Source organism: Salminus brasiliensis, chromosome 14, assembly GCF_030463535.1.
Source record: "Salminus brasiliensis chromosome 14, fSalBra1.hap2, whole genome shotgun sequence".
NCBI lineage: Eukaryota > Metazoa > Chordata > Actinopteri > Characiformes > Bryconidae > Salminus > Salminus brasiliensis.
Window position 1 is genome coordinate 20,348,384 of NC_132891.1, and position 25,761 is coordinate 20,374,144.

The window sequence follows — 25,761 nt, forward strand, 5'->3', positions numbered from 1 at the left end:
TTGTTGTGTTTCTGTGTTTTGTTGTTGTGTTGTTGTGTAGTGTTTTTGTGTTGTTTTGTTGTGTTGTTGTGGTATTGTGTTGTGTTTTCTTGTGGTGTGTTGTGTTTTCTTGGGGTGTGTTGTGTTGTGTTTTTGTGTTGTTGTGTTTTTGTGTTGTGTTGTGTGTTGTGTTGGGTTGTGTTTTTGTGTTGGGTTGTGTTTTTGTGTTGTGTTGTGTGTTATGTTGTGTTGTGTTGTTGTGTGTTGTGTTGTTGTTGTGTTGTGTTGTGTTGTGGTGTTGTGTTGTGGCGTTGTGTTGTGTTGTTGTGGTGTTGTGTTGTTTTTGTGTGGTCTTGTGTTGTTGTAGTGTTGTGTTGTGTTAAAGTTTGTTGTTGTGTTGTGTTTTGTGTTGTGTTTTGTGTTGTGTTGTAGTGTTGTGTTGTGCTTTTGTGTTGTGGTGTTGTGTTGTGGTGTTTTTGTGTGTTGTGTTGTGTTGTGTTTTGTGTTGTGTTGTGTTGTGTTGTGTTGTGTTTTGTATTGTGTTGTGTTGTGGTGTAGTGTTTTTGTGTTGTTGTGTTGTGTTGTTGTGTTGTGGTGTTGTAGTGTTGTGATGTGTTGTTGTGTTGTGCTGTTGTGTTTTGTTGTGTTTTTGTGTTGTGTTGTGGTGTGTTGTGTTTTTGAGTTGTTTTGTGTTGTGTTGTTGTGTTTCTGTGTTTTGTTGTTGTGTTGTTGTGTAGTGTTTTTGTGTTGTTTTGTTGTGTTGTTGTGGTATTGTGTTGTGTTTTCTTGTGGTGTGTTGTGTTTTCTTGGGGTGTGTTGTGTTGTGTTTTTGTGTTGTTGTGTTTTTGTGTTGTGTTGTGTGTTGTGTTGGGTTGTGTTTTTGTGTTGGGTTGTGTTTTTGTGTTGTGTTGTGTGTTATGTTGTGTTGTGTTGTTGTGTGTTGTGTTGTTGTTGTGTTGTGTTGTGTTGTTGTGGGGTTGTGTTGTTGTGTTGTGTAGTTGTGTTGTGGTGTTGTGTTGTGGCGTTGTGTTGTTGTGTCATGGTGTGTTGTGGTGTTGTTTTGTTGTGTTGTGTTGTTGTGGTGTTGTGTTGTTTTTGTGTGGTCTTGTGTTGTTTTGTTGTGTTGTGGTGTTGTGTTGTAGTGTTGTGTTTTTGTGTTGTGGTGTTGTGTTGTGTTGTGTTTGAGTTGTTTTGTGTTGTGTTGTGTTTCTGTGTTGTTGTGTTTCTGTGTTGTGTTGTGTTGTGGTGTTGTGTTTTTGTGTTGTTTTGTTGTGTTGTTTTGTTGTGTTGTTGTGGTATTGTGTTGTGTTTTCTTGTGGTGTGTTGTGTTGTTGTGTTTTTGTGTTGTGTTGTGGTATTGTGTTGTTTTCTTGTGGTGTTGTGTTGTGTTGTGGTGTTGTTGTTGTGCAGTTGTATTGTGGTGTTGTGTTGTGTCGTGGTGTGTTGTGTTGTGGTGTTGTTGTTGTGCAGTTGTATTGTGGTGTTGTGTTGTGTCGTGGTGTGTTGTTGTGTTGTTTTGTTGTGGTGTTGTGTTGTTGTGTTGTGTTGTTGTGTTGTGTTTTTGTGTTGTGTTATGTTGTGTTGTGGTGTTGTTGTGTTGTGGTGTTGTGTTGTGTTGTGTAGTTGTGTTGTGGTGTTGTGTTGTGGCGTTGTGTTGTGTCGTGGTGTGTTTTGTTTTGTTTTGTTGTGTTGTTGTGTTGTGGTGTTGTGTTGTTTTGTTGTGTTGTTGTGTTGTGGTGTTGTGTTGTGGCGTTGTGTTGTGTTGTGGTGTGTTTTGTTTTGTTTTTTGTTTTGTTGTGTTGTGTTGTGGTGTTGTGTTGTTGTGTAGTTGTGTTGTTTTTGTGTGGTCTTGTGTTGTGGTGTTGTGTTGTTGTAGTGTTGTGTTGTGTTAAAGTTTGTTGTTGTGTTGTGGTGCTGTTGTGTTGTGTTGTGGTATTGTGTTTTCTTGTGGTGTTGTGTTGTGTTTTTGTGTTGTGTTGTTGTGTTTTTGTGTTGTGTTGTTGTGTTTTTGTGTTGTGTTGTGTTGTTGTGTTGTGTTTAAGTTTGTTGTTGTGTTGTGGTGCTGTTGTGTTGTGTTTTGTGGTGTGTTGTGTTTTGTGGTGTGTTGTGGTATTGTGTTTTCTTGTGGTGTTGTGTTGTGTTTTTGTGTTGTGTTATTGTGTTGTGTTGTTGTGTGTTGTGTTGTGTTGTGGTTTTGTGTTGTGGTGTTGTTGTGCAGTTGTATTGTGGTGTTGTTTTGTTGTGTTGTGTCGTGGTGTGTTGTTGTGTTGTGTTGTTTTGTTGTGGTGTTGTGTTGTTTTGTTGTGTTGTGGTGTTGTGTGTTGTGTTTTGATGTTGCATTGTGTTGTGTTGTTTTGTGTTGTTGTGTTGTGTTTTTGTGTTGTCTTGTGTGTTATGTTGTGTTGTGTTGTGGTGTTGTGTTGTTGTGGTGTTGTGTAGTTGTGTTGTGGTGTTGTGTTGTGGCGTTGTGTTGTGTCGTGGTGTGTTGTGTTGTTTTGTTGTGTTGTGGTGTTGTGTTGTTGTGGTGTTGTGTTGTTTTTGTGTGGTCTTGTGTTGTTGTAGTGTTGTGTTGTGTTGTGTTAAAGTTTGTTGTTGTGTTGTGTTTTGTGTTGTGTTTTGTGTTGTGTTGTAGTGTTGTGTTGTGCTTTTGTGTTGTGGTGTTGTGTTGTGGTGTTTTTGTGTGTTGTGTTGTGTTGTGTTTTGTGTTGTGTTGTGTTGTGTTGTGTTGTGTTGTGTTGTGTTTTGTATTGTGTTGTGTTGTGGTGTGGTGTGGTGTGGTGTTGTTGTGTTGTGTTGTGTTGTGTTGTTTTGTTGTCTTGTGGTGTTGTGTTGTTTTGTTGTGTTGTCGTGCACTTTTTTAAAGATGAGGCTCTTACAATGCAGCCAATCAACACATGCAAAAATGATAAACCTGTAAGGGGTCACTGTGTCTGCTGCCACCTACCAGCAGAGGGCGACAGCGGCGAGGCACGGTTACCTGTGTTGCTGTGTTGTGGTGTTGTGTTTTTGTGTTGTTTTGTTGTGTTGTTTTGTTGTGTTGTTGTGGTATTGTGTTGTGTTTTCTTGTGGTGTGTTGTGTTGTTGTGTTTTTGTGTTGTGTTGTGGTATTGTGTTTTCTTGTGGTGTTGTGTTGTGTTTTTGTGTTGTGTTGTTGTGTTTTTGTGTTGTGTTGTTGTGTGTTGTGTTGTGGTTTTGTGTTGTGGTGTTGTTGTGCAGTTGTATTGTGGTGTTGTTTTGTTGTGTTGTGTCGTGGTGTGTTGTGTTGTGTTGTTTTGTTGTTTTTGTGTGGTCTTGTGTTGTGGTGTTGTGTTGTTGTAGTGTTGTGTTGTTGTGTTGTGTTAAAGTTTGTTGTTGTGTTGTGGTGCTGTTGTGTTGTGTTTTGTGGTGTGTTGTGTTTTGTGGTGTGTTGTGGTATTGTGTTTTCTTGTGGTGTTGTGTTGTGTTTTTGTGTTGTGTTATTGTGTTGTGTTGTTGTGTGTTGTGTTGTGTTGTGGTTTTGTGTTGTGGTGTTGTTGTGCAGTTGTATTGTGGTGTTGTTTTGTTGTGTTGTGTCGTGGTGTGTTGTTGTGTTGTGTTGTTTTGTTGTGGTGTTGTGTTGTTTTGTTGTGTTGTGGTGTTGTGTGTTGTGTTTTGATGTTGCATTGTGTTGTGTTGTTTTGTGTTGTTGTGTTGTGTTTTTGTGTTGTCTTGTGTGTTATGTTGTGTTGTGTTGTGGTGTTGTGTTGTTGTGGTGTTGTGTAGTTGTGTTGTGGTGTTGTGTTGTGGCGTTGTGTTGTGTTGTTGTGGTGTTGTGTTGTTTTTGTGTGGTCTTGTGTTGTTGTAGTGTTGTGTTGTGTTGTGTTAAAGTTTGTTGTTGTGTTGTGTTTTGTGTTGTGTTTTGTGTTGTGTTGTAGTGTTGTGTTGTGCTTTTGTGTTGTGGTGTTGTGTTGTGGTGTTTTTGTGTGTTGTGTTGTGTTGTGTTGTGTTTTGTGTTGTGTTGTGTTGTGTTGTGTTGTGTTTTGTATTGTGTTGTGTTGTGGTGTGGTGTGGTGTGGTGTTGTTGTGTTGTGTTGTGTTGTGTTGTTTTGTTGTCTTGTGGTGTTGTGTTGTTTTGTTGTGTTGTCGTGCACTTTTTTAAAGATGAGGCTCTTACAATGCAGCCAATCAACACATGCAAAAATGATAAACCTGTAAGGGGTCACTGTGTCTGCTGCCACCTACCAGCAGAGGGCGACAGCGGCGAGGCACGGTTACCTGTGTTGCTGTGTTGTGGTGTTGTGTTTTTGTGTTGTTTTGTTGTGTTGTTTTGTTGTGTTGTTGTGGTATTGTGTTGTGTTTTCTTGTGGTGTGTTGTGTTGTTGTGTTTTTGTGTTGTGTTGTGGTATTGTGTTTTCTTGTGGTGTTGTGTTGTGTTTTTGTGTTGTGTTGTTGTGTTTTTGTGTTGTGTTGTTGTGTGTTGTGTTGTGGTTTTGTGTTGTGGTGTTGTTGTGCAGTTGTATTGTGGTGTTGTTTTGTTGTGTTGTGTCGTGGTGTGTTGTGTTGTGTTGTTTTGTTGTTTTTGTGTGGTCTTGTGTTGTGGTGTTGTGTTGTTGTAGTGTTGTGTTGTTGTGTTGTGTTAAAGTTTGTTGTTGTGTTGTGGTGCTGTTGTGTTGTGTTTTGTGTTGTGTTTTGTGGTGTGTTGTGTTGTTGTGTTTTTGTGTTGTGTTGTGTTTTTGTGTTGTGTTGTTGTGTTGTGTTAAAGTTTGTTGTTGTGTTGTGGTGCTGTTGTGTTGTGTTTTGTGGTGTGTTGTGTTTTGTGGTGTGTTGTGGTATTGTGTTTTCTTGTGGTGTTGTGTTGTGTTTTTGTGTTGTGTTATTGTGTTGTGTTGTTGTGTGTTGTGTTGTGTTGTGGTTTTGTGTTGTGGTGTTGTTGTGCAGTTGTATTGTGGTGTTGTTTTGTTGTGTTGTGTCGTGGTGTGTTGTTGTGTTGTGTTGTTTTGTTGTGGTGTTGTGTTGTTTTGTTGTGTTATGGTGTTGTGTGTTGTGTTTTGATGTTGCATTGTGTTGTGTTGTTTTGTGTTGTTGTGTTGTGTTTTTGTGTTGTCTTGTGTGTTATGTTGTGTTGTGTTGTGGTGTTGTGTTGTTGTGGTGTTGTGTAGTTGTGTTGTGGTGTTGTGTTGTGGCGTTGTGTTGTGTTGTTGTGGTGTTGTGTTGTTTTTGTGTGGTCTTGTGTTGTTGTAGTGTTGTGTTGTGTTGTGTTAAAGTTTGTTGTTGTGTTGTGTTTTGTGTTGTGTTTTGTGTTGTGTTGTAGTGTTGTGTTGTGCTTTTGTGTTGTGGTGTTGTGTTGTGGTGTTTTTGTGTGTTGTGTTGTGTTTTGTGTTGTGTTGTGTTGTGTTGTGTTGTGTTTTGTATTGTGTTGTGTTGTGGTGTGGTGTGGTGTGGTGTTGTTGTGTTGTGTTGTGTTGTGTTGTTTTGTTGTCTTGTGGTGTTGTGTTGTTTTGTTGTGTTGTCGTGCACTTTTTTAAAGATGAGGCTCTTACAATGCAGCCAATCAACACATGCAAAAATGATAAACCTGTAAGGGGTCACTGTGTCTGCTGCCACCTACCAGCAGAGGGCGTTGTGTTGTTGTTGTGTTGTGGTGTTGTGTTGTTGTGGTGTTGTGTTGTTGTGTTGTGTAGTTGTGTTGTGGTGTTGTGTTGTGGCGTTGTGTTGTGTCGTGGTGTGTTGTGTTGTTTTGTTGTGTTGTTGTGTTGTGTTGTGGTGTTGTTTTTGTGTGGTCTTGTGTTGTTGTAGTGTTGTGTTGTTGTGTTGTGTTAAAGTTTGTTGTGTTTTGTGTTGTGTTGTGCTTTTGTGTTGTGGTGTTGTGTTGTGGTGTTTTTGTGTGTTGTGTTGTGTTGTGTTGTGTGTTGTGTTGTGTTGTGTTGTGGTGTTGTGTTGTGTTGTGTTGTGTTGTGTTGTGGTGTTGGTGTGTTGTGTTGTGTTGTTTTGTTGTGTTGTCGTGCACTTTTTTAAAGATGAGGCTCTTACAATGCAGCCAATCAACACATGCAAAAATGATAAACCTGTAAGGGGTCACTGTGTCTGCTGCCACCTACCAGCAGAGGGCGACAGCGGCGAGGCACGGTTACCCAAGGGAACTCCAATCCCCAGAGATCCTAGAGGTCATCAGTGCCAACCAGACACACCTGGTGGTCACAGCATTTAAAGATGTGACATGGAGCTTCTCTGTTCCACCTTTGTTGAGGAGTGACTGGTACGGGACACAGAAGTGAAAGAAAGAGAGATGTTTGAAAAGATGAAAGAAAACAAGCTGAAAAGGAAATAGAAAAATAAAAGTCTTGAAAGAAGAAAAGTTGCAAAACAAGAGAACAGGGTTGAAAGAGAGAAGCTGAAGAGAGCACAGCTGAAGAGTTTACGTGAATCACTGAACCTCAGTTCCTTTGTTTTAAGAGCTGCTTCAGTTCCTTCCCTGCATTTGTTTTTCTTCAGTTGTTTAGTGCTAAATATCCTAAGTCTGAACTACGCCGCCTTGTCCTCTGCTTAGTTTGGTCCCCCCCCTTTTTTTTTTTTCATTGTTTTAAGGGGTGCAACTCCACCACTTGCCTGTGCTTGCTGGTGGTGCAGTGGTAAGGTGTTGGACCTCCATTGCCAGGGTTGCTGGTTCAAACCCAGCTGGGAGCAACTGTTCTCCCACAAGTACACAAAAGCACCTACAGTCACATCAACCACACATACATTAACCTTATATCACACATTAAGGCCTGTCCTTACAGGCTTTCCTCTCTGCACTTGGGTCCGCTCCCTGACCGTCCCGTAACAAAACCAACTGAATATTACATTAAGATGAATTGTTTCAAGTAATTTTACAAAATAATAAATAAAATTATTAGACCAAAGCTGGTTGATTCTCATTGAAAATACATAATAACACGTTCTTAAAACTAAGACCAATATTACGGCTTAATGTAGTAATTGTGTTAGCAGCAAAACTTACTATATAAGACTTTTACTATAACAGATTATTTAGTTGTATTGTATTTTGATTTCATTTAAGAAATGTAGTAATTATTTTAGTAGTTTTGATGTTGGTACATTAGAGTTTTTTGTATGTTTTGTAGCATCAGTCCTGACCAAAGGTCCTGAAGTGATTGTTGGCAAAGATCTCACCATTAAGCGCGGCAGGACATTACTGAAAATCTTGGAATGTGTAGTTTTCAGACCTTTACACTCTCTTGATTTTTTTATTTCATTTCTGCAGACAATATTAGCTTCCTAATTACAAGTCCATAATGTCTGCACTGTCAGGCCTGCGTTGTCTGGCGCTCCCCCAGGGCGATCCCCGGACTCCACCCCCAAGCCCAAATAAGGAGGCGGGGATTCCGGAAGTCGGCTGCGCATGCGCTCTGCCCACTTTACCCGGTTTGTGTTTCTGTTCCTTACTTTCCAGTTTTGTCCACTAGATTGCTGAACCTCTGATTTAGCTTTGCGTGTCTGTTTTGTTACCCTGTGTCCCGTTTTTCATTAAAGTCCTGCATCCCTGCAAGTGTTTCCCTGTGTTCACTGACCCTCCTGACCCAGCATGACACACATTCAACATTACTAAAATCAGTCCAGTCGTGTATTTTTATTTTTTTATTTCATTTCTGCAGACAATATTAGCTTCCTAATTACAAGTCCATAATGTCTGCACTGTCAGGCCTGCGTTGTCTGGCGCTCCCCCAGGGCGATCCCCGGACTCCACCCCCAAGCCCAAATAAGGAGGCGGGGATTCCGGAAGTCGGCTGCGCATGCGCTCTGCCCACTTTACCCGGTTTGTGTTTCTGTTCCTTACTTTCCAGTTTTGTCCACTAGATTGCTGAACCTCTGATTTAGCTTTGCGTGTCTGTTTTGTTACCCTGTGTCCCGTTTTTCATTAAAGTCCTGCATCCCTGCAAGTGTTTCCCTGTGTTCACTGACCCTCCTGACCCAGCATGACACACATTCAACATTACTAAAATCAGTCCAGTCGTGTATTTTTATTTTTTTATTTCATTTCTGCAGACAATATTAGCTTCCTAATTACAAGTCCATAATGTCTGCACTGTCAGGCCTGCGTTGTCTGGCGCTCCCCCAGGGCGATCCCCGGACTCCACCCCCAAGCCCAAATAAGGAGGCGGGGATTCCGGAAGTCGGCTGCGCATGCGCTCTGCCCACTTTACCCGGTTTGTGTTTCTGTTCCTTACTTTCCAGTTTTGTCCACTAGATTGCTGAACCTCTGATTTAGCTTTGCGTGTCTGTTTTGTTACCCTGTGTCCCGTTTTTCATTAAAGTCCTGCATCCCTGCAAGTGTTTCCCTGTGTTCACTGACCCTCCTGACCCAGCATGACACACATTCAACATTACTAAAATCAGTCCAGTCGTGTATTTTTATTTTTTTATTTCATTTCTGCAGACAATATTAGCTTCCTAATTACAAGTCCATAATGTCTGCACTGTCAGGCCTGCGTTGTCTGGCGCTCCCCCAGGGCGATCCCCGGACTCCGCCCCCAAGACCAAATAAGGAGGCGGGGATTCCGGAAGTCAAAGGGGGAGGACAGTCTGTGGGTGTATGTTTGGTCTGTGGTCTGTTGTCCTCTTACTCTGTCTGCTCTGGTAGTTCCTGTTTGTTTCTGTCAGCGTTTCCAGCTCTCTGGTTTTGTAAGTCTTGCTTCGTAGCTCCAGGTTCTTGGTTTTTGTTTATGGTTTTTATCAGAAGTCGTTTTGTTTTGGTGGTTATTTCTGAAGCTCTGCTTCACAGTTTTTCCTTCATAAGTTTCGATTCCTTTTGTATCCTCGTCCAAACTCCTCACAGTGTGTTAGTTTAGTTTAGGGTCCCGTTCTCTCGTATACCGCTCAGCTACCTCCCAGTCCCAGGTGTGCTACTTTACCCGGTTTGTGTTTCTGTTCCTTACTTTCCAGTTTTGTCCACTAGATTGCTGAACCTCTGATTTAGCTTTGCGTGTCTGTTTTGTTCCCCTGTGTCCCGTTTTTCATTAAAGTCCTGCATCCCTGCAAGTGTTTCCCTGTGTTCACTGATCCTGACCCAGCATGACACACATTCAACATTACTAAAATCAGTCCAGTCGTGTATTTTTACTAAAATAATTTGATACATAATCTAATATAATTCAGGTGAAATGTAAACATTCAAATATTTACATGAATCTTAAAGATTTCTTTAGTAAACAGAACAAGTCTTACTGACTCAACACATGGATGGCATGTAATACACCAACAGTGCATTAAGTGTCAAAAATAAAAGTGCATGTTTATAGTTTTTCACTGAAAAAAAAAGTTTAAAAAAAGTTAGACAAAAATAAATGAAAATAAAACACAGAGTCTGAAAAACTGAAAAAACAAAGAGCATTACGTTTAAAGAATGACTTTAGGAAAATGAATTAATTTTATACATCGCTAAATCTGAAAACACGTCTCTGACAAACTGTACTGTGCTCACTGTTTACAGTCATATTTACAAAGGTTTTGAAGACTGATCCTTGAATCCAGACTGGCCCAGTATGCAGTCTAAGAACAAGTGATTTTAGCACAGCAGAAGATAACACTTTTTAATTTATAGTAAAATGTTCAAATAACAAAGTAAAAACTAATTTAGTAAATATGTGAACTTAAAGAACATTTTTTCTTATGGGCAGATTTCTAGCAAACATGAACTCAAGTATTCACCAGATTTCAGCAAAAGCCTCAGACACAATGAACAGCAGGACAGCAGCTCAGAAAAGCTGCTTTTTAGAGTGAATAAACTCTCCTCAGATCTAGAAGTTTAGGACACTCTGTCTGCACACCATTATCTTCAGGACAGGATTAACGTAGCTGTCGCTCAGGCCATCTTTATTCACGTCCTGCAAATTCATAAATAAAACAGCATATAAGATAATGTTATATCCATGCAGTGGTGGACAGTAACTCAGTAAATGTAATTCATTAAATAAACAATGACTTCAGTACAGTATCTTTACTCAAGTATTTCTATTTTGAGTGACATTTTACTTCAACTCCTACGTTTCCAAGACGTAAGGGTGGTCCATGTCTTGAAAGAACGGGGCATCACTGTATAAACATGGTCCTGACAGGCTAGGACCCCCATGTCCATGCTTCAGTCTGTAGCGTCTCAGCAGGTCTAGTCTTCTAGATTATTAAAGCTACAGATTTTACATGAGCAGCTCATTTAAGGTGACCTAGAAAACAGTACAAATCTGTAAGCAGTGAATTTAGTAGATTTAATTAGGGACAATTTGCCCTTTTAAAATGCTATAGACAACATTAACTGTAGGAATTAGAAAATTCATTCAAATGATTTACGTACCTTCACATGCAGTCGTAATTGCAAATCTTCATTAGTCTGTTTAAAATAACATGAAAGTGCGAGTTAGACAGTGAAGAAATAGAAAAAATATATATTAGAAAAGCCCAGTTTAAACATTGCAAAGCATTAAAATCCAGTTGTACATTTCTCTTACAGAACTGAGGGTTTTGCCTCAATCTGAATCTGATAGAGGATCAATACTCTGATCAGCTGCTGTTCAATAAAGAAGGGTTGTGGCACTTCAAACTTTTTAGGATTTATTAAGCTGCCTTTTAGATAAAAAGGGTCAAAATGCCACACAGCACTGAGATGTTAGATTAAGTCAGTTGTTCTCAAAGTGTTCAGGGCTTTATTTCAGGCGGTCTGTAGAGCAGAGCTCCCTCACACACAGACCTGCTCTCAGTGCTTCATACAGCCTGTAGACCAGCACTGAAGGGTTGGGAACCAGCTCACCCATTCAAACTGCAGAACAATCATTTAGATGGATTAAAGCCTCATATCTCCAGTCTCTGATTGTAAATGTGAAAACTGCTCCAGCAGCTGAAATCCAGGCTAAAAGCTGATGTTGTTGGTCAGGCGGTTTGAGTCGAGGCTTTTCTACATAAAGAAAGAGGCCTTCATTCACCCGCCCGCTCACGGAGAGCAGCGGAGAGAGTGGAGCACCATAACCACACACAGAGAGAAGTGCTGTTAGTCAGAGGAGGTCAGATCGGGTTAAAACGCTTTATTAGTTTTATTACTTCTCATTTCTGCTCAGAAAACGTGGCTTTAATGGTGAAAGTGTGATATTATCAGTGCTGCCGCTTTGGCAGAGCTGAGGTGATTTAGAGAGTCGGGCTCTAGGTTTAGTCAGTCAGGTGCAGAGCTCTCCTCTCTGAATCATTAGAATGATTTATCTTCATCTAGATGGAAATAAACACGTGTGGAGAGTTTATCACATTCCCTTTAGTCTCGTTTGTTTAGTAGTTTGTAAAGTTTGCAGCAGTTTTACACAAATAAGTGAATAGTAGTGAACCAAGCTAAGCTAAGCTAAGCTAAGCTAAGCTAAGCTAATCTAGCTCTACCGGAGCTGTTGCAGTCTGCAGCTCTGGGGTTAAAACAAGCTGCTCAACAAAATATCTTCAGAGTAAAATTATATTTATGAAAGATTATATTTATGTGAGGAAGATTATATTTATGTAAGATTATATTTATGTGAGATTATATTTATGTTTATTTATTTAATATTGAAATCATTTAGTTTTATTTCAATTCTGTCTAAAGTCTGTTAGAAATCACCTGAGTTTTGCTCATTGTTTTCAGCATTACACTGAAGTGACTGGCTGAAGTGAGTTAGCTGAGGCAGAAAGCATAGAGGAGATCATGTCAGTCTGGGCAATTTATAACTTTCTTTTTTATAGTATATTTTATCTGTGGAAATTTGTACTTATAACAGAGAAATAATATTATTTTGTTTTTATTTTATCAATAAAATATTTGTCAAATTTGCATAATTTTCAAAAATATTTCTAGTGCTACATTTATTTGAAAGAGACTAAAGTAGGCTATGCTACCATATAGGTGAACAACATGTCAGTCTGGGCAATTTATATATAAATATATATATATATATATATATATATATATATATATGGACATTTGCTTCTCTGACAAAACAAAAAGTATTTGTGATTGAATTCTACTAATATGTAATTATTTTTAAAATAACATCACTGTCACCACCTTTATTCATTTGAATCTCTCTTATTTTATTATTTTGAGATGGATGGAGACAAGGCTCAATATGCATGTCTTATGGAGTCTGAAGAGGAGACAGCGACTAGGCCCTGACGAGCTTAGGCTTATTGCTGAACATGACAGTGATGAAGATCATGAAGGCGGAGCTGCTGGATGAAGAGGAAGAAAAGGATGACGAAGAACAAGATGAGCAGAGGGATCAACCAACTACCTCTTATCGGTAAATACATGTATTCTAAGTGTTTGTACAAATATGCTGTAAGGGGTGGGAGCTTATACGGAATAGGCTGTCTTATGTGAACCATCATGGGGCATGGGAAGAAGTGACCCCAGGTGAATTTTACAGTTTGGGCTCCTCATTTACATATTGGGAAACCAGATCTCTTCACTGTTCATAGGCCAAGTTATTCATGTCCTGTGACTGTTTCAAGGAATTGATGGCAGCCCTTCATGGTGTAGATCCTGCCACGGAAAATAGCTGTGATCAGCTTAGGAAGTTGTGTTACTTGATGGACCACCTCAAAACCAAGTGTCAGCAGCTTTTCCAGGCTGATGAAAATCTGAGTAAAGACGAGAGAATCATAAAATCAAATGGTCCCTCAGGATTCAAGCAGTATATGAAGGGCAAACCTGGAGTTTTTAAATTGTGGGTCATTGCAACTTCAGATTCGGGATACCTTAGACTCTGATATATACACAGGCAGTATGATGGGTGCATAACTGATTTGGCTACAAAAGTAATCGAAGACCTTGTGCAGCTATTTAAAAGTTGTGTCACAGTTTGGTTTGACAACTTCTATACATTACCAACTCTTATGGTCCGACTTAAGGAGTGGGGAATCAACGCATGTGGGACATGAAGGATTAATCGCAAAAAATTCCCAGTGGGTTTCAAAGATGTAAAAAAATAGATAAGCAGGGGGCCATTTACTCTGAGAAGGTAAGGAGACAGAGTTAGTTCTGAATGGATTTATGGAGAGCTGAGAATGTTGAGCAGTATCAGTTTATAGAGAGCAGAGAATGTTTGGATGTTCGTAGTTTTGGAGTGTTTTCATGCGAGAATTTAAGAGATCTACGTACAACCCGTCCTGTGACATGCTGGTAAAATTCTGATGATGTTGGGCAGACAGAAAAGGCTGTGGACACATGAGGGCCTAAACGTGAATTTCTTATATTGCTAATGGACTCCATAAGAACAAGAAGAGTCTTTGAAGGCAGAAGCCCTGCAAAATATCTAGCATTCACCAGTCAAAATAGATTAATCTCAACATTTTTAATTACACTGCTGACAAAGATGTAATGATATGAATCACTGAACTATTTACAGATTTAGCTGCAGGTGAAGATGAATACTTCCATATAGGAAGAATGATCGCTGTGTCCGTAGTCCACGGTGGTCCAGGGCCTCTGTGTCTTTTCCCAAATTTCTTCCAGTACCTTGTAGGTAAAGTGAAGTCCACTGAGGCTCCTATCGAAGAGCCTATCGGAATTCACTCCTTGAGGTAATGTAACATTTAATACGATGAGACATTTGTTGTCCAGTAAAATCAATTTGACTGTTGTTTAAGGTTTACTAAATCTAGACCCATATTCATAAAGCTTCAGAGTATATGTGATGATATAAGATCAGATTTCTGTCTCATTCGCAGTGATCTTAGTGACAATAACCGCTCCTACTTGGTCAGATCTAAAATCTTTAAGGTAATATTAATGATAATTATAAGACCAATATTGCCTTATCAGTTTGATTAGGCAAATACGGAAATTGGGCAATATGTGTCTTTCAAATTAGGCACATAATCCTTATGATCTAGAAATTCAATGTTACATCTGTGAGTGAACTACAGAGATGCACAGCAGTGGCGGTTCAAGACTATTTTAACTGGGGGGCCAGTGGTTATGTTAGAGGGGTCGGTTATTAGCTCATGGTGCTTTGCAGGCATTAAGAAACTAATGTATACATTAAATATTATTCATTATTATTATTTTGTATTTCTACAGTTTTCAGTTACAATTTCACAATTTACAATTTTGCATAATCTGAATTCTTTAATTCTCATGTTTTATACAAACACCTTAACAAATCAGTCAGTCTTTTCTATGATTTAAAATGTTTTTCAGTTTCATTTTATATTTCTTTTACATCAGCTGTCTTCTATGGTTTCTATAGCTGGTGAAATAAAGTAAATAAAATAAATGAAATAAATCCACTGAAGCGCTGTCTACCCCACAAGGGAAACACGACCTGTTGCCTAAAAATGAGTTTTTACATTATTGTGCTGATTTGTCGCTAATTTACAAGGGCCTTAGCGTGTTGTGAGGGAGTCACTGGACCTTTTCCCTAGAACCACCACTGGATAGAAGTGTTCTGCATTACATGCAGTTCAGCATATGGCTAAGAACTCCCAGAAGAGGAGCTCAATAAACATCATTCCGGGTAAGAGAAGAGATATCAGTGAAATCCTGAATAGATCCTCTGGTCTAGGAGGACTGGATTCCTCCAGTTTGCTGATTTTCCTGCACAAACACTCCTGATTCAGCTCTTCATTATTTACCAGGTTTAGCTGGTCTCCTAGAGCAGGGAAATCATCAAACTGTGCTGGACTCTGGACCTAGGTTTCCCATTCCTCTTTTAGATGGTGAGCTCAGCAAAAGTGGGGCAGATGTACCAGGTGGGTCTCATTAAAGTTATAAACTGATATCTGGTGTGTATTTGTCAGGTAGTTACACTGAGATCTACATTTTTAGAAATATCCATCAGTTTCTCTAGTTCATAGTAAAGGAAGCAGATATAGGCTCTTTTAAAAGCAAACCTGATTGAGAGTGTTTGTGAGAGCTGTCTTTTCCACATGGTTTTAATGACTGTGAGAGTCTGATGCTGGTCTGATTACTGGGAGTTGGCTGGATGCAGCATTTAGTTACAATCAGTGATGTATCATAACTCCAACTATTCAAATATTGCTGTCTCATGACCATGTTTTATTCCTATATATATATATTTACCGACTCCTAACTGTGCATGACGATTTACTGAGCTTTCACCGCCTGCAGAACTTTCCTCAGGGTTCAGCTGCGGCCAGTGGTACTGCTGTTTCAGCTGTAACCGCTTATTTTCTCTGTTCTAGGTGGAGGCAGATCCTGGACCAGCAGCGGACGTCGGTTGATACTGCGACCTGGACCGGCGCTTGTGATGGTGCATTCAGTTAGCAACTGCTTTCAATTGCATAGAACAAACGTAGCTAACGCTTCATTTACTGAGTAGCGGCGCTCTGTACCTCTGTAAGCTGAACTTTTTCACAGACTTCGTTTCTCTGCTTTTGTAGCGGTAAAACATTTCACCTTGTTTTAATAACAAATAGGGGGAGGAGGAATTTTACTTAGTCTTAGTCTGATTTTCTCTCTGTTTGCTCAAAATAATCTGAGTTTTGTGTCTTTCTGTTTTTCCACACTGGAGATGTGTTCAATTCAGTGTTTCTAAGATTGGACATTTGTTTAAATTAAATTCCTCCACTCTTCAGCAGGCTGGTAATGTTAGCTGAGTTTAGCATTATGCTAAGCTAGCTCTTGGTTTGCTGTAGCAGCAGGTTACCACAGTAAGAAAATGTCTTCAGTGAATCTACACCACAGCCACTGTTTGTTGTAAAATCTTTAACATGAAATACTTCAACATGTTATTTGAACATTGTCTTTAGGAATGGATCATCTGGAGCAGGAGATCTTTCCGTCCTTCTGTGTCCTCATCCCAGAAGTAATCTTTCTCACTTAGTTTGAAAAAATGACAGAAATATTTCAGAAGCGTATTTCTATGTAATGACTTTACTGTTGGAGGCGTCTCTGAAGAAGAGAAATCTTTCACTCTTTGTTTAAATGTAAACTTTTTCCTGTTTGGTTACTTGAACAGTCTAAAGATCTTCTTTTCTCTTTCACCATCCCTGTAGCAGTCCTGCAAAGAGGTGGACAGAGCAAACAGGATGTTTTTTTTATGTGTTTCTAATATAGTTCCTCTGCACACACACATTTTATTACCTAACTGCTGTTGAAGGAAATTTACTTCAAATCAATATTCACACTGATGAGATGTTTGTCCACATGATTTCTGCAGCTGGTAGAGGTGAAGCTTCAGCACAAGGCCAGCTACAACGGTCTGGAGTCGGAGCACTGGTGGGTGCTCATCAACGACTTCTATCATGTGTGCTCACTGGAGGTCAGTCAGTGGAGTAGACTCATGGTTTTATTGTAGATAGATGTTCTGTGACCTGATTACTTTCAACCTCATGCTTTTCGTGGTATTTACGGTTGCCTTCCCAGCAGAGTGGCCTGCATCAAGCTACAAACTCACCTGAATGATGAGGCTTTTGGAACCAGTTTGTCATTTCCTAATTTTATGTTCAGTACCATATCCACCCATGTCCATGTTCATTCAGTGCATCGAACCTTTCATCAGTGAGGTCAAGTTCTTCCTGCACGCCGAAACAACGGACTCATCAGTGCAGGATGTCTTCCTGGTAAATTCTTGTTGGTGCTTTTTTGTGATTAGAGTTTCTAGTAATGTGGGGCTTTTATAAATGTGTACAATGACAGTTCAGACACATTTTCAGACACACACAGACACCTTTTCTTCATTTCTTTATTGTGTTTTTCAGAAAACCATGGTGGCCATCATGTTTCAGGGGGTCTTCATCGATGTGGATGACCGCTGGCGTTGTAATGACTCCAATGACAGCCAGACCCTCTAGGCACCCTTTGTGATGTCTGGCAAACTAAGAGGACCACCCCCAGAATTTTGATGAGCTGCCGGACACTTCTTACATTGTTCTATTACATTTTATGTATTTTTTCATTTTATTATTAAAGTAATATTGTCTATCTATAATTTGTGTGATTGTCTTTGTTCGTGTGTGTCTTTTTTTTTTTTTTTTTTCCAGATGGAGTCGCTGTTTTGTGTGAACCCCTGAATGCTGACCTGTAGCATGGAAGTGGAACATTGTGTCTGTTCATCAATAAAAAGGAAGTATTTTAATCTTTCTCATCCCTCTAACCCCCTTGATATCTTTCCATATTATCTTATTTTTATTTGGGAACACAGCTTCCAGAATGTACTTAACCATGTTGGGAATACCCTTTCAGGAGTGGAACATCATGTCCTTTCATCAACAAAAAGGAAGTCTTTCTATCTTTCTCATTTGTTCATCCCAACTCTCCTTTTCTGTTGTTAATGTTTTTATAATCAGATCAGTCAGATTTGGTCTAACCATGTAGGGAATAATTTTTTTTTAATCTTTGTCTCTCTTTCTGCCTGTAGTCTAAGCAGGTACCCAATGTGGAGTTTCTAATGGATCAGAAACTCCAAACAGCAGTGGGACCTGAGCTTCATGATGTCCCCCTGAACCACATCAAAGGAATCCGCTTCTAGATGTAGCTGTTCTAGGTTAACCTCGAAATGCTGACCTGGTGGAACATGAAAGTGGAGTATTCCTTCATCAACCAAAGATTTTACAGAATGTGTCTAACCATGTTGTAAATGTCTTTCTCCCTCTTTGTCTTCACAGCCTCACTGTCCTCTCTGCAGAGAAGCAGTGCAGTATTCTTTCTTGATTAGAGACTCCAGAAAGCTGTGGGCCCCAAAGTTCACCAAGGCGACCTGGATCACTTTAGAGGATGTCTATTATCTTCTATTAAGGAAAACTAACAGGACCACTACAGCCTTTAAGATCCACATCATGGAGAAACACATGAAGAGGAGATTGCTTTATTATCATTATTAGCACTGTCGCCATCAGCACTGTGTTTCAGAGGAAGAGGAAGACCAGAGAAGACCAACATAGCTGATCTAGTCTTTATCATCGCAATCAAACACTGCTCTGTGTATCGTCATCATGACCTTTTTATTGTCATCAGGAGCAGCATCACCACTGACCCCATCTTCATCACAGCACTAATTATAATCATCATCTTTTGAGATGAGGACAGAACTATAGACTGAGCCAGTGGACTTTAAGTCATACAACAAAATGCCAACCAACCCAATCTGCTGGCAGGCAGGCAGGAAGGCAGGCCACTAGCCTGGACACTAGACTTTGGCTGTAGTTCAGTTTCTACTTTTTGACTCTAGCTAACTGCTAGGACATTAATACCATCATCATTCAGAGAGGATTTTACTTCTACAAGTAAGAGAAAGAAGATCAGAGTAGAAGCTTTATTTCACTGACAGCAGATTGAACACAACCTGCAAACTGCAGAGAGCATGAAGCCACTATGGGCTTTCTTTCTCCTTTCAAACACACATGAAGGATGGAGGAATTCTTTTGGCATAGTAAGAATGTTACATCATTTCTATAAATTCACAAAACTGATGGAAACATTTTTTCACAAATGTAAAACATGAGGAAGAAAGTCCTACAAATGTAGTGAATGTCAATCTTAGACTAACATGTAATAGTCTTGGAGGCAGCCGTGGCCTGAAGGATAGAGAAATGTTGACTGTCTGACTCCTGGATTTGACAGGAGACGACTGAAAGGCCCTTAAGGAAGGTACCTAACCCCCACCACACTCTATTCACATTAACGTATGTCTGTGTATTTCACTGCATGAATGGGTTAAAGGTGGAGCAACACGATGGGAATTCTTCTTAAGAGTGTCCACAGAGCTCTACCAGATTCAAGAGTTTACAGTTACACTGTACAATGAAATTCTTACTTTGCAGTTCCTCCATTTACCGACCGATCTTATAAATATCAATATTAAAAGAGAGACAAAATAAGTAAATAATATATACACTAAAGTAAAGCTAAGTCATAGAAAAACACTAAGTAAAGAAAGTTAAAGAATGCAGTACAGAGGGCACCAGGGTCTCCAGAGAATAGTAGCGGCTGGAGGTTCCTCATTGCTGCTAATGTAGCAGGCTGGAGGGCTGAGCTGCAGAACACTTGTGCTTATCTCCATGGAAGGCTGCATGGTGAGCAAGTGGCTCAGCAGTCTTCTCCGGGGCAAGGTCTGCACTCCACACTCAGGCTGGAAGCTGGCGGCCTCCTGCACACAGCTGCTGTAGCCCTCACTGGAAATTAAGCAGCATCTTCGAATTAAGGGCCCCCTAATAGTAGCAATAACCACCCAGTTTATCAGCTCATTTTGCCATATAGGAGCAATTAGTAGTTCTGTAAATAAACTGCAGTCCATCTGTTTCTATGCATACTCTGTTAACCATACTCTGGTGAAAGGGGGTTAAGACTATGCACAAAAACAGATGGACTGCAGTCTAATTAAGGAACTACCAATCGCTCCCATATGGAGTTGATAAAATGGGTGCTTATTGCTACTACCAGGTAGGTGGTCCTAATATTCTGATAGGACTGTGTGTAACAGAGGTGTCCAAACGTATCTGCGAAGGGCCAGTGTGGCTGCAGGCTTTTGTTACAACAAAGACAGAGACTGATTAAGCGAGTGGAATCAGGTGTGCTCTTCTTATTTGGAAAGAAAACCTGCAGCCATACTGGCCCTTTGCAGATAATAGTTTCATATACCTGGTTGTATTTATTTTAAACACTTGTACAATAGTGATTTTATGTTGGTGAAAATTGCAATGCGACATTTTACAGTATTTTAATCCTCAATATCTAAAATTAAATTTGTATTTTAAAAAGTGAACAAAGTTACTGTTCGACTGTACATTAAAAAGCCCAGACAGACTTTTTGATGTGATGTAAGTTTCCACAGCCATGGTCCAGTTGACTGGTGGAGCCCACTGTGCCTCTGCAGGTCCTCAAAATGCCTTTGAAGGCTGTCATCTCCGCAAGGCTTACAACGCACTGGCACAAGGGTGCTGAATTAATTTAGGGCTAATGGAGACAGTGATTTCTGTTCCTTCCATTGAACCTAGTAGGAGACAGTAAACAATAGCATAATATGAATAATTTTACTGTTTAAATGTAAAGGTTATTCTTCAGTATGAACATGGTAATGCAACATTACCTCTGAGGCAAGTGGTAGATAGCTTCTGGTTTACCAGATGGGCAGTGGGACTGAGGAACAGGTCGAATAGTATGAGTGTTCCACAAGTTTTTTTTTTGTTTGTTTGTTTTTTTTGCAGAATGTCCAAACAAAAAAGGAGTTCTAATGGTCTTCAAAACATTAAATAATGAAGTATTCATTCTTTGTAGCTGAAACCTGTTAAGGCAAAAGATATATGTAGCTAGCCTATACTAGCCTTGGTAAACTAGTCTGAAATGAAATTGCTCATTAGGCTTCTCTGATTTACCAGATAGCGAGCGACTGTGAGATTACACCTTCATTTAATAGTTGCTTTAAATGTTTCAGTGCTATGACTATCAATAAAAATATGAAACTCGTCAAAACCTACCTGACTTTATGTTCAGAAATCATCTGAACATATGCTGTACATGTGATGGAGGAGTGAACAGTGAATGCAGGGGGGGTGGTCTCAGTAGCCCGTCAGTGTGTAATGTGCCATGTGCCTGACGTTGAGGAGCAGCTTTGCTATTCAACTGTTTTGGTATCATATCTAATTATTTTATCCAAGATTATGCTTTAGGATATTATTTACCAAAATGGTAAATTTCCCAATTTCCCCACTGATCGTCTTGTTCAGGCAGAAGGCGTTGCAGGCAGGCAAGACAGCAGTGGCGCTTTGAGAGATGCTTGGGACTTACAATAGCCAAGTATGAGATTTAGTTTGCCATCAGCACAATATTAATCACGTTTGTGCAGACATTTCAGAGTATTGCAACACAAAAACCAAGCAAAAGTTGAAAATTCAAACAAAGGTGCCGAGTTAAATTGAGGCTAATATTTAGTTGATGCAGTAGATTAAAATGTTTGTGCCTGTATCATTGTTGGGAAGGCCTAGCCTGCAGTGAAGTGTCATCACTGTCTTATTGAATGGTCCCTAACTTGGCTCTGACATCTATGGATGCTTAAAAAATAAAAGCATCTTAAAACAGACGTTAGAAGTTCCTGTATCAGTATCAAGCTGAACCACTGCACTGACAAATTAAACTGGAGGGATAAATGATTTGATTTATAGAAATTGTGTTGGTAGAATAGACTTGTGCCTAATGAAGTTTTTTAATAATAATATTAATAAAATATTTATTTGAATTTGTCAGGGAAGACAATGTCAGACATGCAATTACTGTATACTTGAGCTGGCCTGAGTTTTTCAAAACCTACAATGTAAGCAATTTGATGTGAAAATATAAACTAATACAGTGAATGCCTGTTATAAAGCAATCAAACTTAAATGCGTCTGTCAGGCCCGCGTCGCCGCGCCTGCCCCGGGGGTGATCCCGAGCCGTGGCTCGCAGGCTCGCATGAGGACTCTTATGTTGACGTTCATGTCATGCTTCACGGACTCTTATGTTGATATTCATGTTCATGTCTAACTTCAAGGTTTGGTTATTGTCATGTGTGTTTAATCTATGTTCATTGTGTTGTTAATACGTTTCACCTGAGGCTGAGGTATTTAAGGGGCTAGCGCTAGCTGCCCATTACTGAGAATTGAACACAGTCAAGGTAGTGAATGTGTTCATGGTGCTGTTTGCATATACGAAGCCGAACGAACCAAGGGCATCAAAGTTCGAGTTCAGTCCTATAATCCATGAGGTCGCCAGAGAGGCTTCCTCTCTATCCAGGTTCACTTTAGTAGTACCATTCATGGGCGAGCCTCGTTACCAGGTAGGTTTTGCCTTGCCTTTTGGGTTCTGCAGCCGATCTCTCAGCTCTCAAGTCACGTAAGTTCCCTAGCGCCTGACGAGCGCTGCCTTAGTTATCCTAGTTTCCCCAGGCACTGCCTGTAGGTCTTGGTTATTGTTTCTCTTCCCACTCATTCCCGGCACGCTAGCCTAGCTCCCGGATTCTCTCCAGCCTCAGGTGAGCATCTTTGCTTTGCCCGAGTTTCTTTGTCATGGTTATATTTCGGTTTATCCTTTTTCCCTGTAACTTTGCTGCTTTTTCTTGTGTTTACCCCTGTTTTATTTGTTGAATAAAACACACTTGCATCGAGCCATCCCCTGCGAGTGTTCACCCTCATTGTCTGACCTAGCCAGCCCAGCGTCCTCCAGGATTTTACATAATTGTATCTGATAATTGTGTTTAGAAAAGAAAAAAAAACATATGACTATTAGACTATTAGTTTCATTACCAAATAGTTTTGTATTTTTGCAAGTCTATTTACAGTTGTGAAATGTCTTACAGTGATTATATTTTGTTTACGCATTGGGCATTTTCACACCTGAAAGTCACTGTATACACGTGTCTATCATGTGTTGCCAAAGTGTCCAGCAGATCAATTGTCTTTAGATTTCTTTAAGGCCTATGTTATTAAATATGCATGGTTATGTCAGTCTCTGTTGTCAGACAAGTGCCAGATATGTTTAATATGTTCTAGCTGAGAAAAAGAAATGTTTAAAGAATCATAATTAATGTACAGAGAACAAATGGTCATACATATTTTCAAGGGAGTAATGCAATCAAGACAGGCTTAAAATGTAAACCTATACAAGTGCAGGTGAACATATGAAACGTTTATGACTTGTAACCTTACTTTTGCAACTCTCCTCATAATTACAGTGTGTGTATTTTGCAGCAGGAGGAGGAGCCAGCATCACTGACACTCCTGTTGCTCTTCTCACTACTGCTGGAGTCTCCTTCAGCCCCAGCAGCATCTCAGCAGTGAAACTATGCCTGCTGAGACTGAAAAATAATGAGTTGAAATACTGAACCAAGCAACCAGTCTAAATGCACACGTGCGTAAATGTTCTATAAATGTACACAATGCAACCATTTAAAATTGCAGGTTTTATTACTTGATGTTTCTACAGCTTAACTGGACTCCACCTGTGGTAAATTCAATTGATTGCACATGATTGGGAATTGCCAACACCGGCCCTATATTGGGTCCCACAGTTGACTGTGCATGTCAGAGCAAACTCCAAGCCATGTGGTCAAGCCTGGTGGTCAGACTGGTAGGTGGCAGCGGGTCTGACACAGGTAGAGGGGACCCCAGCGGTCAGTATTCCAGCAGGTTGGGCTGGATGACTGGGTGACCATTTAGTCTGAGAAGGTAAAGAGACAGAGTTAGTTCTGAATGGATTTATAGAGAGCAAAGAATGTTGAGCAGTATCACACTGAGTCTGACGTCTCTGGCAGGTCTGACTAGAACAGCCTAATTAAAAGGAGAGAGCCAGAAGGTGACGCAGACACAGAAGCAACCTGAAATGCTAGCGTCCATCTGCTCCACCGTCCACAAACCTGAGTGATCATGTGCAAGCAGCGAGGTGACAGCTCCAGCATCTCGGTGTACTACAATTCCCTGTGGAAGGTTATTCCAGAGTTGTTTATAAGAAAAGGCTCTGCCCCCTGCTGAGGTTTTCTGAGTTTTGGGAAGTAATCTTGATGGTTCATAATATGTAACAAGATCTTGCAGGTACTCAGGAGCGAGGCCATGTAGGGCTTTATATGTTAATAGAAGAATTTTGTAGTCGATACGGAATTTAACTGGGAGCCAATGCAGTGCTGATAGAACTGTACTGATATGGTCAAATGTTCTAGTTTTAGTAAGGACCCTGGCTGCAGCATTTTGAACTATTTGAAGTTTATTGAGGTTTATTGAGGTGTGTACTAGCTTTTCTGCATCCTGTAGAGATAAGGAATTTCTTAGTTTGGCGATGTTCCTAAGATGTAGAAAGGCTGTCAGCCAGCCATGACCTTGACCTTGTTTCTATACTTATTGTCTATATATAGGAGCACTTTGTAGTTCTATAATTCCAGACTGTAACCGTCTGTTTCTCTGCATACTTTATTAACCTTCTTGACCTCTCCGCAGCTTTTGACACAGTGGACCACAAGATCCTCCTGTCTATCCTTGCCGGTCTTGGAATTACCGGCTCTGCATGGCAATGGTTCGCATCATACCTGCAGGGACGCTCATACCAGGTAACATGGCAGGGCGACACGTCCGCTCCTTGTAGTCTCTCCACTGGCGTTCCACAAGGCTCAGTTCTTGGTCCTCTTCTTTTCTCACTGTACACTCACTCTCTTGGCAAAGTGATATCCTCCCATGGATTCTCTTACCACTGTTACGCCGACGACACTCAACTCATGCTCTCTTTCCCACCGTCTGACACACAGGTCTCCACCCGTATCTCAGCAGCCTCGCCGACGTCTCGTCTTGGATGGCGGCTCACCACCTCAAACTCAACCCCAGCAAGACGGAGCTGCTGTACATCCCGGGAACTGCTGGACCAAGAAACGATCTTGCCATCACCTTTGAGAACTCACTGGTCACTCCCTCTACTGAAGCCCGAAGCCTTGGTGTAGTGATGGATGATCAGTTATCGTTCTCAAGTCATGTTGCAAACGTAACTCGGTCCTGCAGATTTCTTCTGTACAACATCCGGAGAATTCGACCCTTCCTCTCTAGAGAGGCCACCCAGGTGCTTGTTCAGTCTCTCGTCACTTCCAGACTTGACTACTGCAACTCTCTTCTGGCTGGTCTCCCTCTGCGCGCCATCAGGCCCCTGCAACTCATCCAGAATGCAGCGGCACGGGTCGTCTTCAATGTCCCTAAATTCAGCCATGTCACTCCACTGCTGCGTTCTCTCCACTGGCTTCCTGTAGCTGCCTGCATCAGATTTAAAACCCTGACGCTGGCCTACAAAGCCAAGAACGGACCAGCCCCTCCGTATCTAATGGCAATGGTCAAAAGCCGATCCGCACCAAGAGCCCTTCGAGCTTCAAGTACGGCTCGGCTCGACCCACCATCCCTCAAAATCCGCGGAAGACAAGCGTCCAGGCTTTTTTCTGTCCTGGCACCAAAGTGGTGGAACGAGCTGCCCCTGGATGTCCGAACGGCCGAGTCCCTCGCTGTCTTCAAACGCAGACTGAAGACCCACCTCTTCAGAGAGTACTTGGACGAATAGTTCTATGGTCGCCTTATTGTCTTGTGTTTAGCAATGTCTAAGCTTGGAGGTATCTTTTGTATTAGTCTATTCTAACTAGCTGAGGTTTTCTTGGGTAAATAGCAAAGCACTTTGTAAGTCGCTCTGGATAAGAGCGTCTGCTAAATGCCGTAAATGTAAATGTAATGTAAATGTAACCTTCTTTCATCCTGTTCTTCAATGCTTAGGACCCCACACAACTGATCACCACAGAGCACATAGTGTTTGGGCAGTGTTTCATTCTCAGCACTGCTGTGACACTGACTGACCTGGTGGTGGTGTGTGTGCAAATAATGTTCATGTTTTCATGTGTCTGTTGTACTCTGAAATATTTCATTGTAAAAGATGTTTTAAGCTTCAGAATAATAGCCTGTTTTAATAAGTGCTTTATAACTTTAAAAGCACTTTTTCATGACTGGGATTGACTAGGTGTTTGACACACTTAAATCTTTTTAGTAGATTTTCCTAAAAGCAATAAATTGTGTACCATCATATATTTTGTGTAATGGTTCAGTTGGTAGAACTTAATTTAATTATAAAGTGCTTACTAAATGTAATGTAGTATGTAGAACCTAAACAAAATTAACTTGTAAATACTTTTTTTTTTACAAAAACGTAAATTTTCTTGGGTAATAGGTTACAACGAAAGTTTTAGGTTTTCGGAACTTATTTGTTTTTTGCTAGATAAATTCCTTTTTTTTATTATTATTTTTTTTTTTTTACAATTTATGGACATCAATGGTTTAATTTCTTCACATGTGTGGACTGAATGGGTTGTTATTGACATC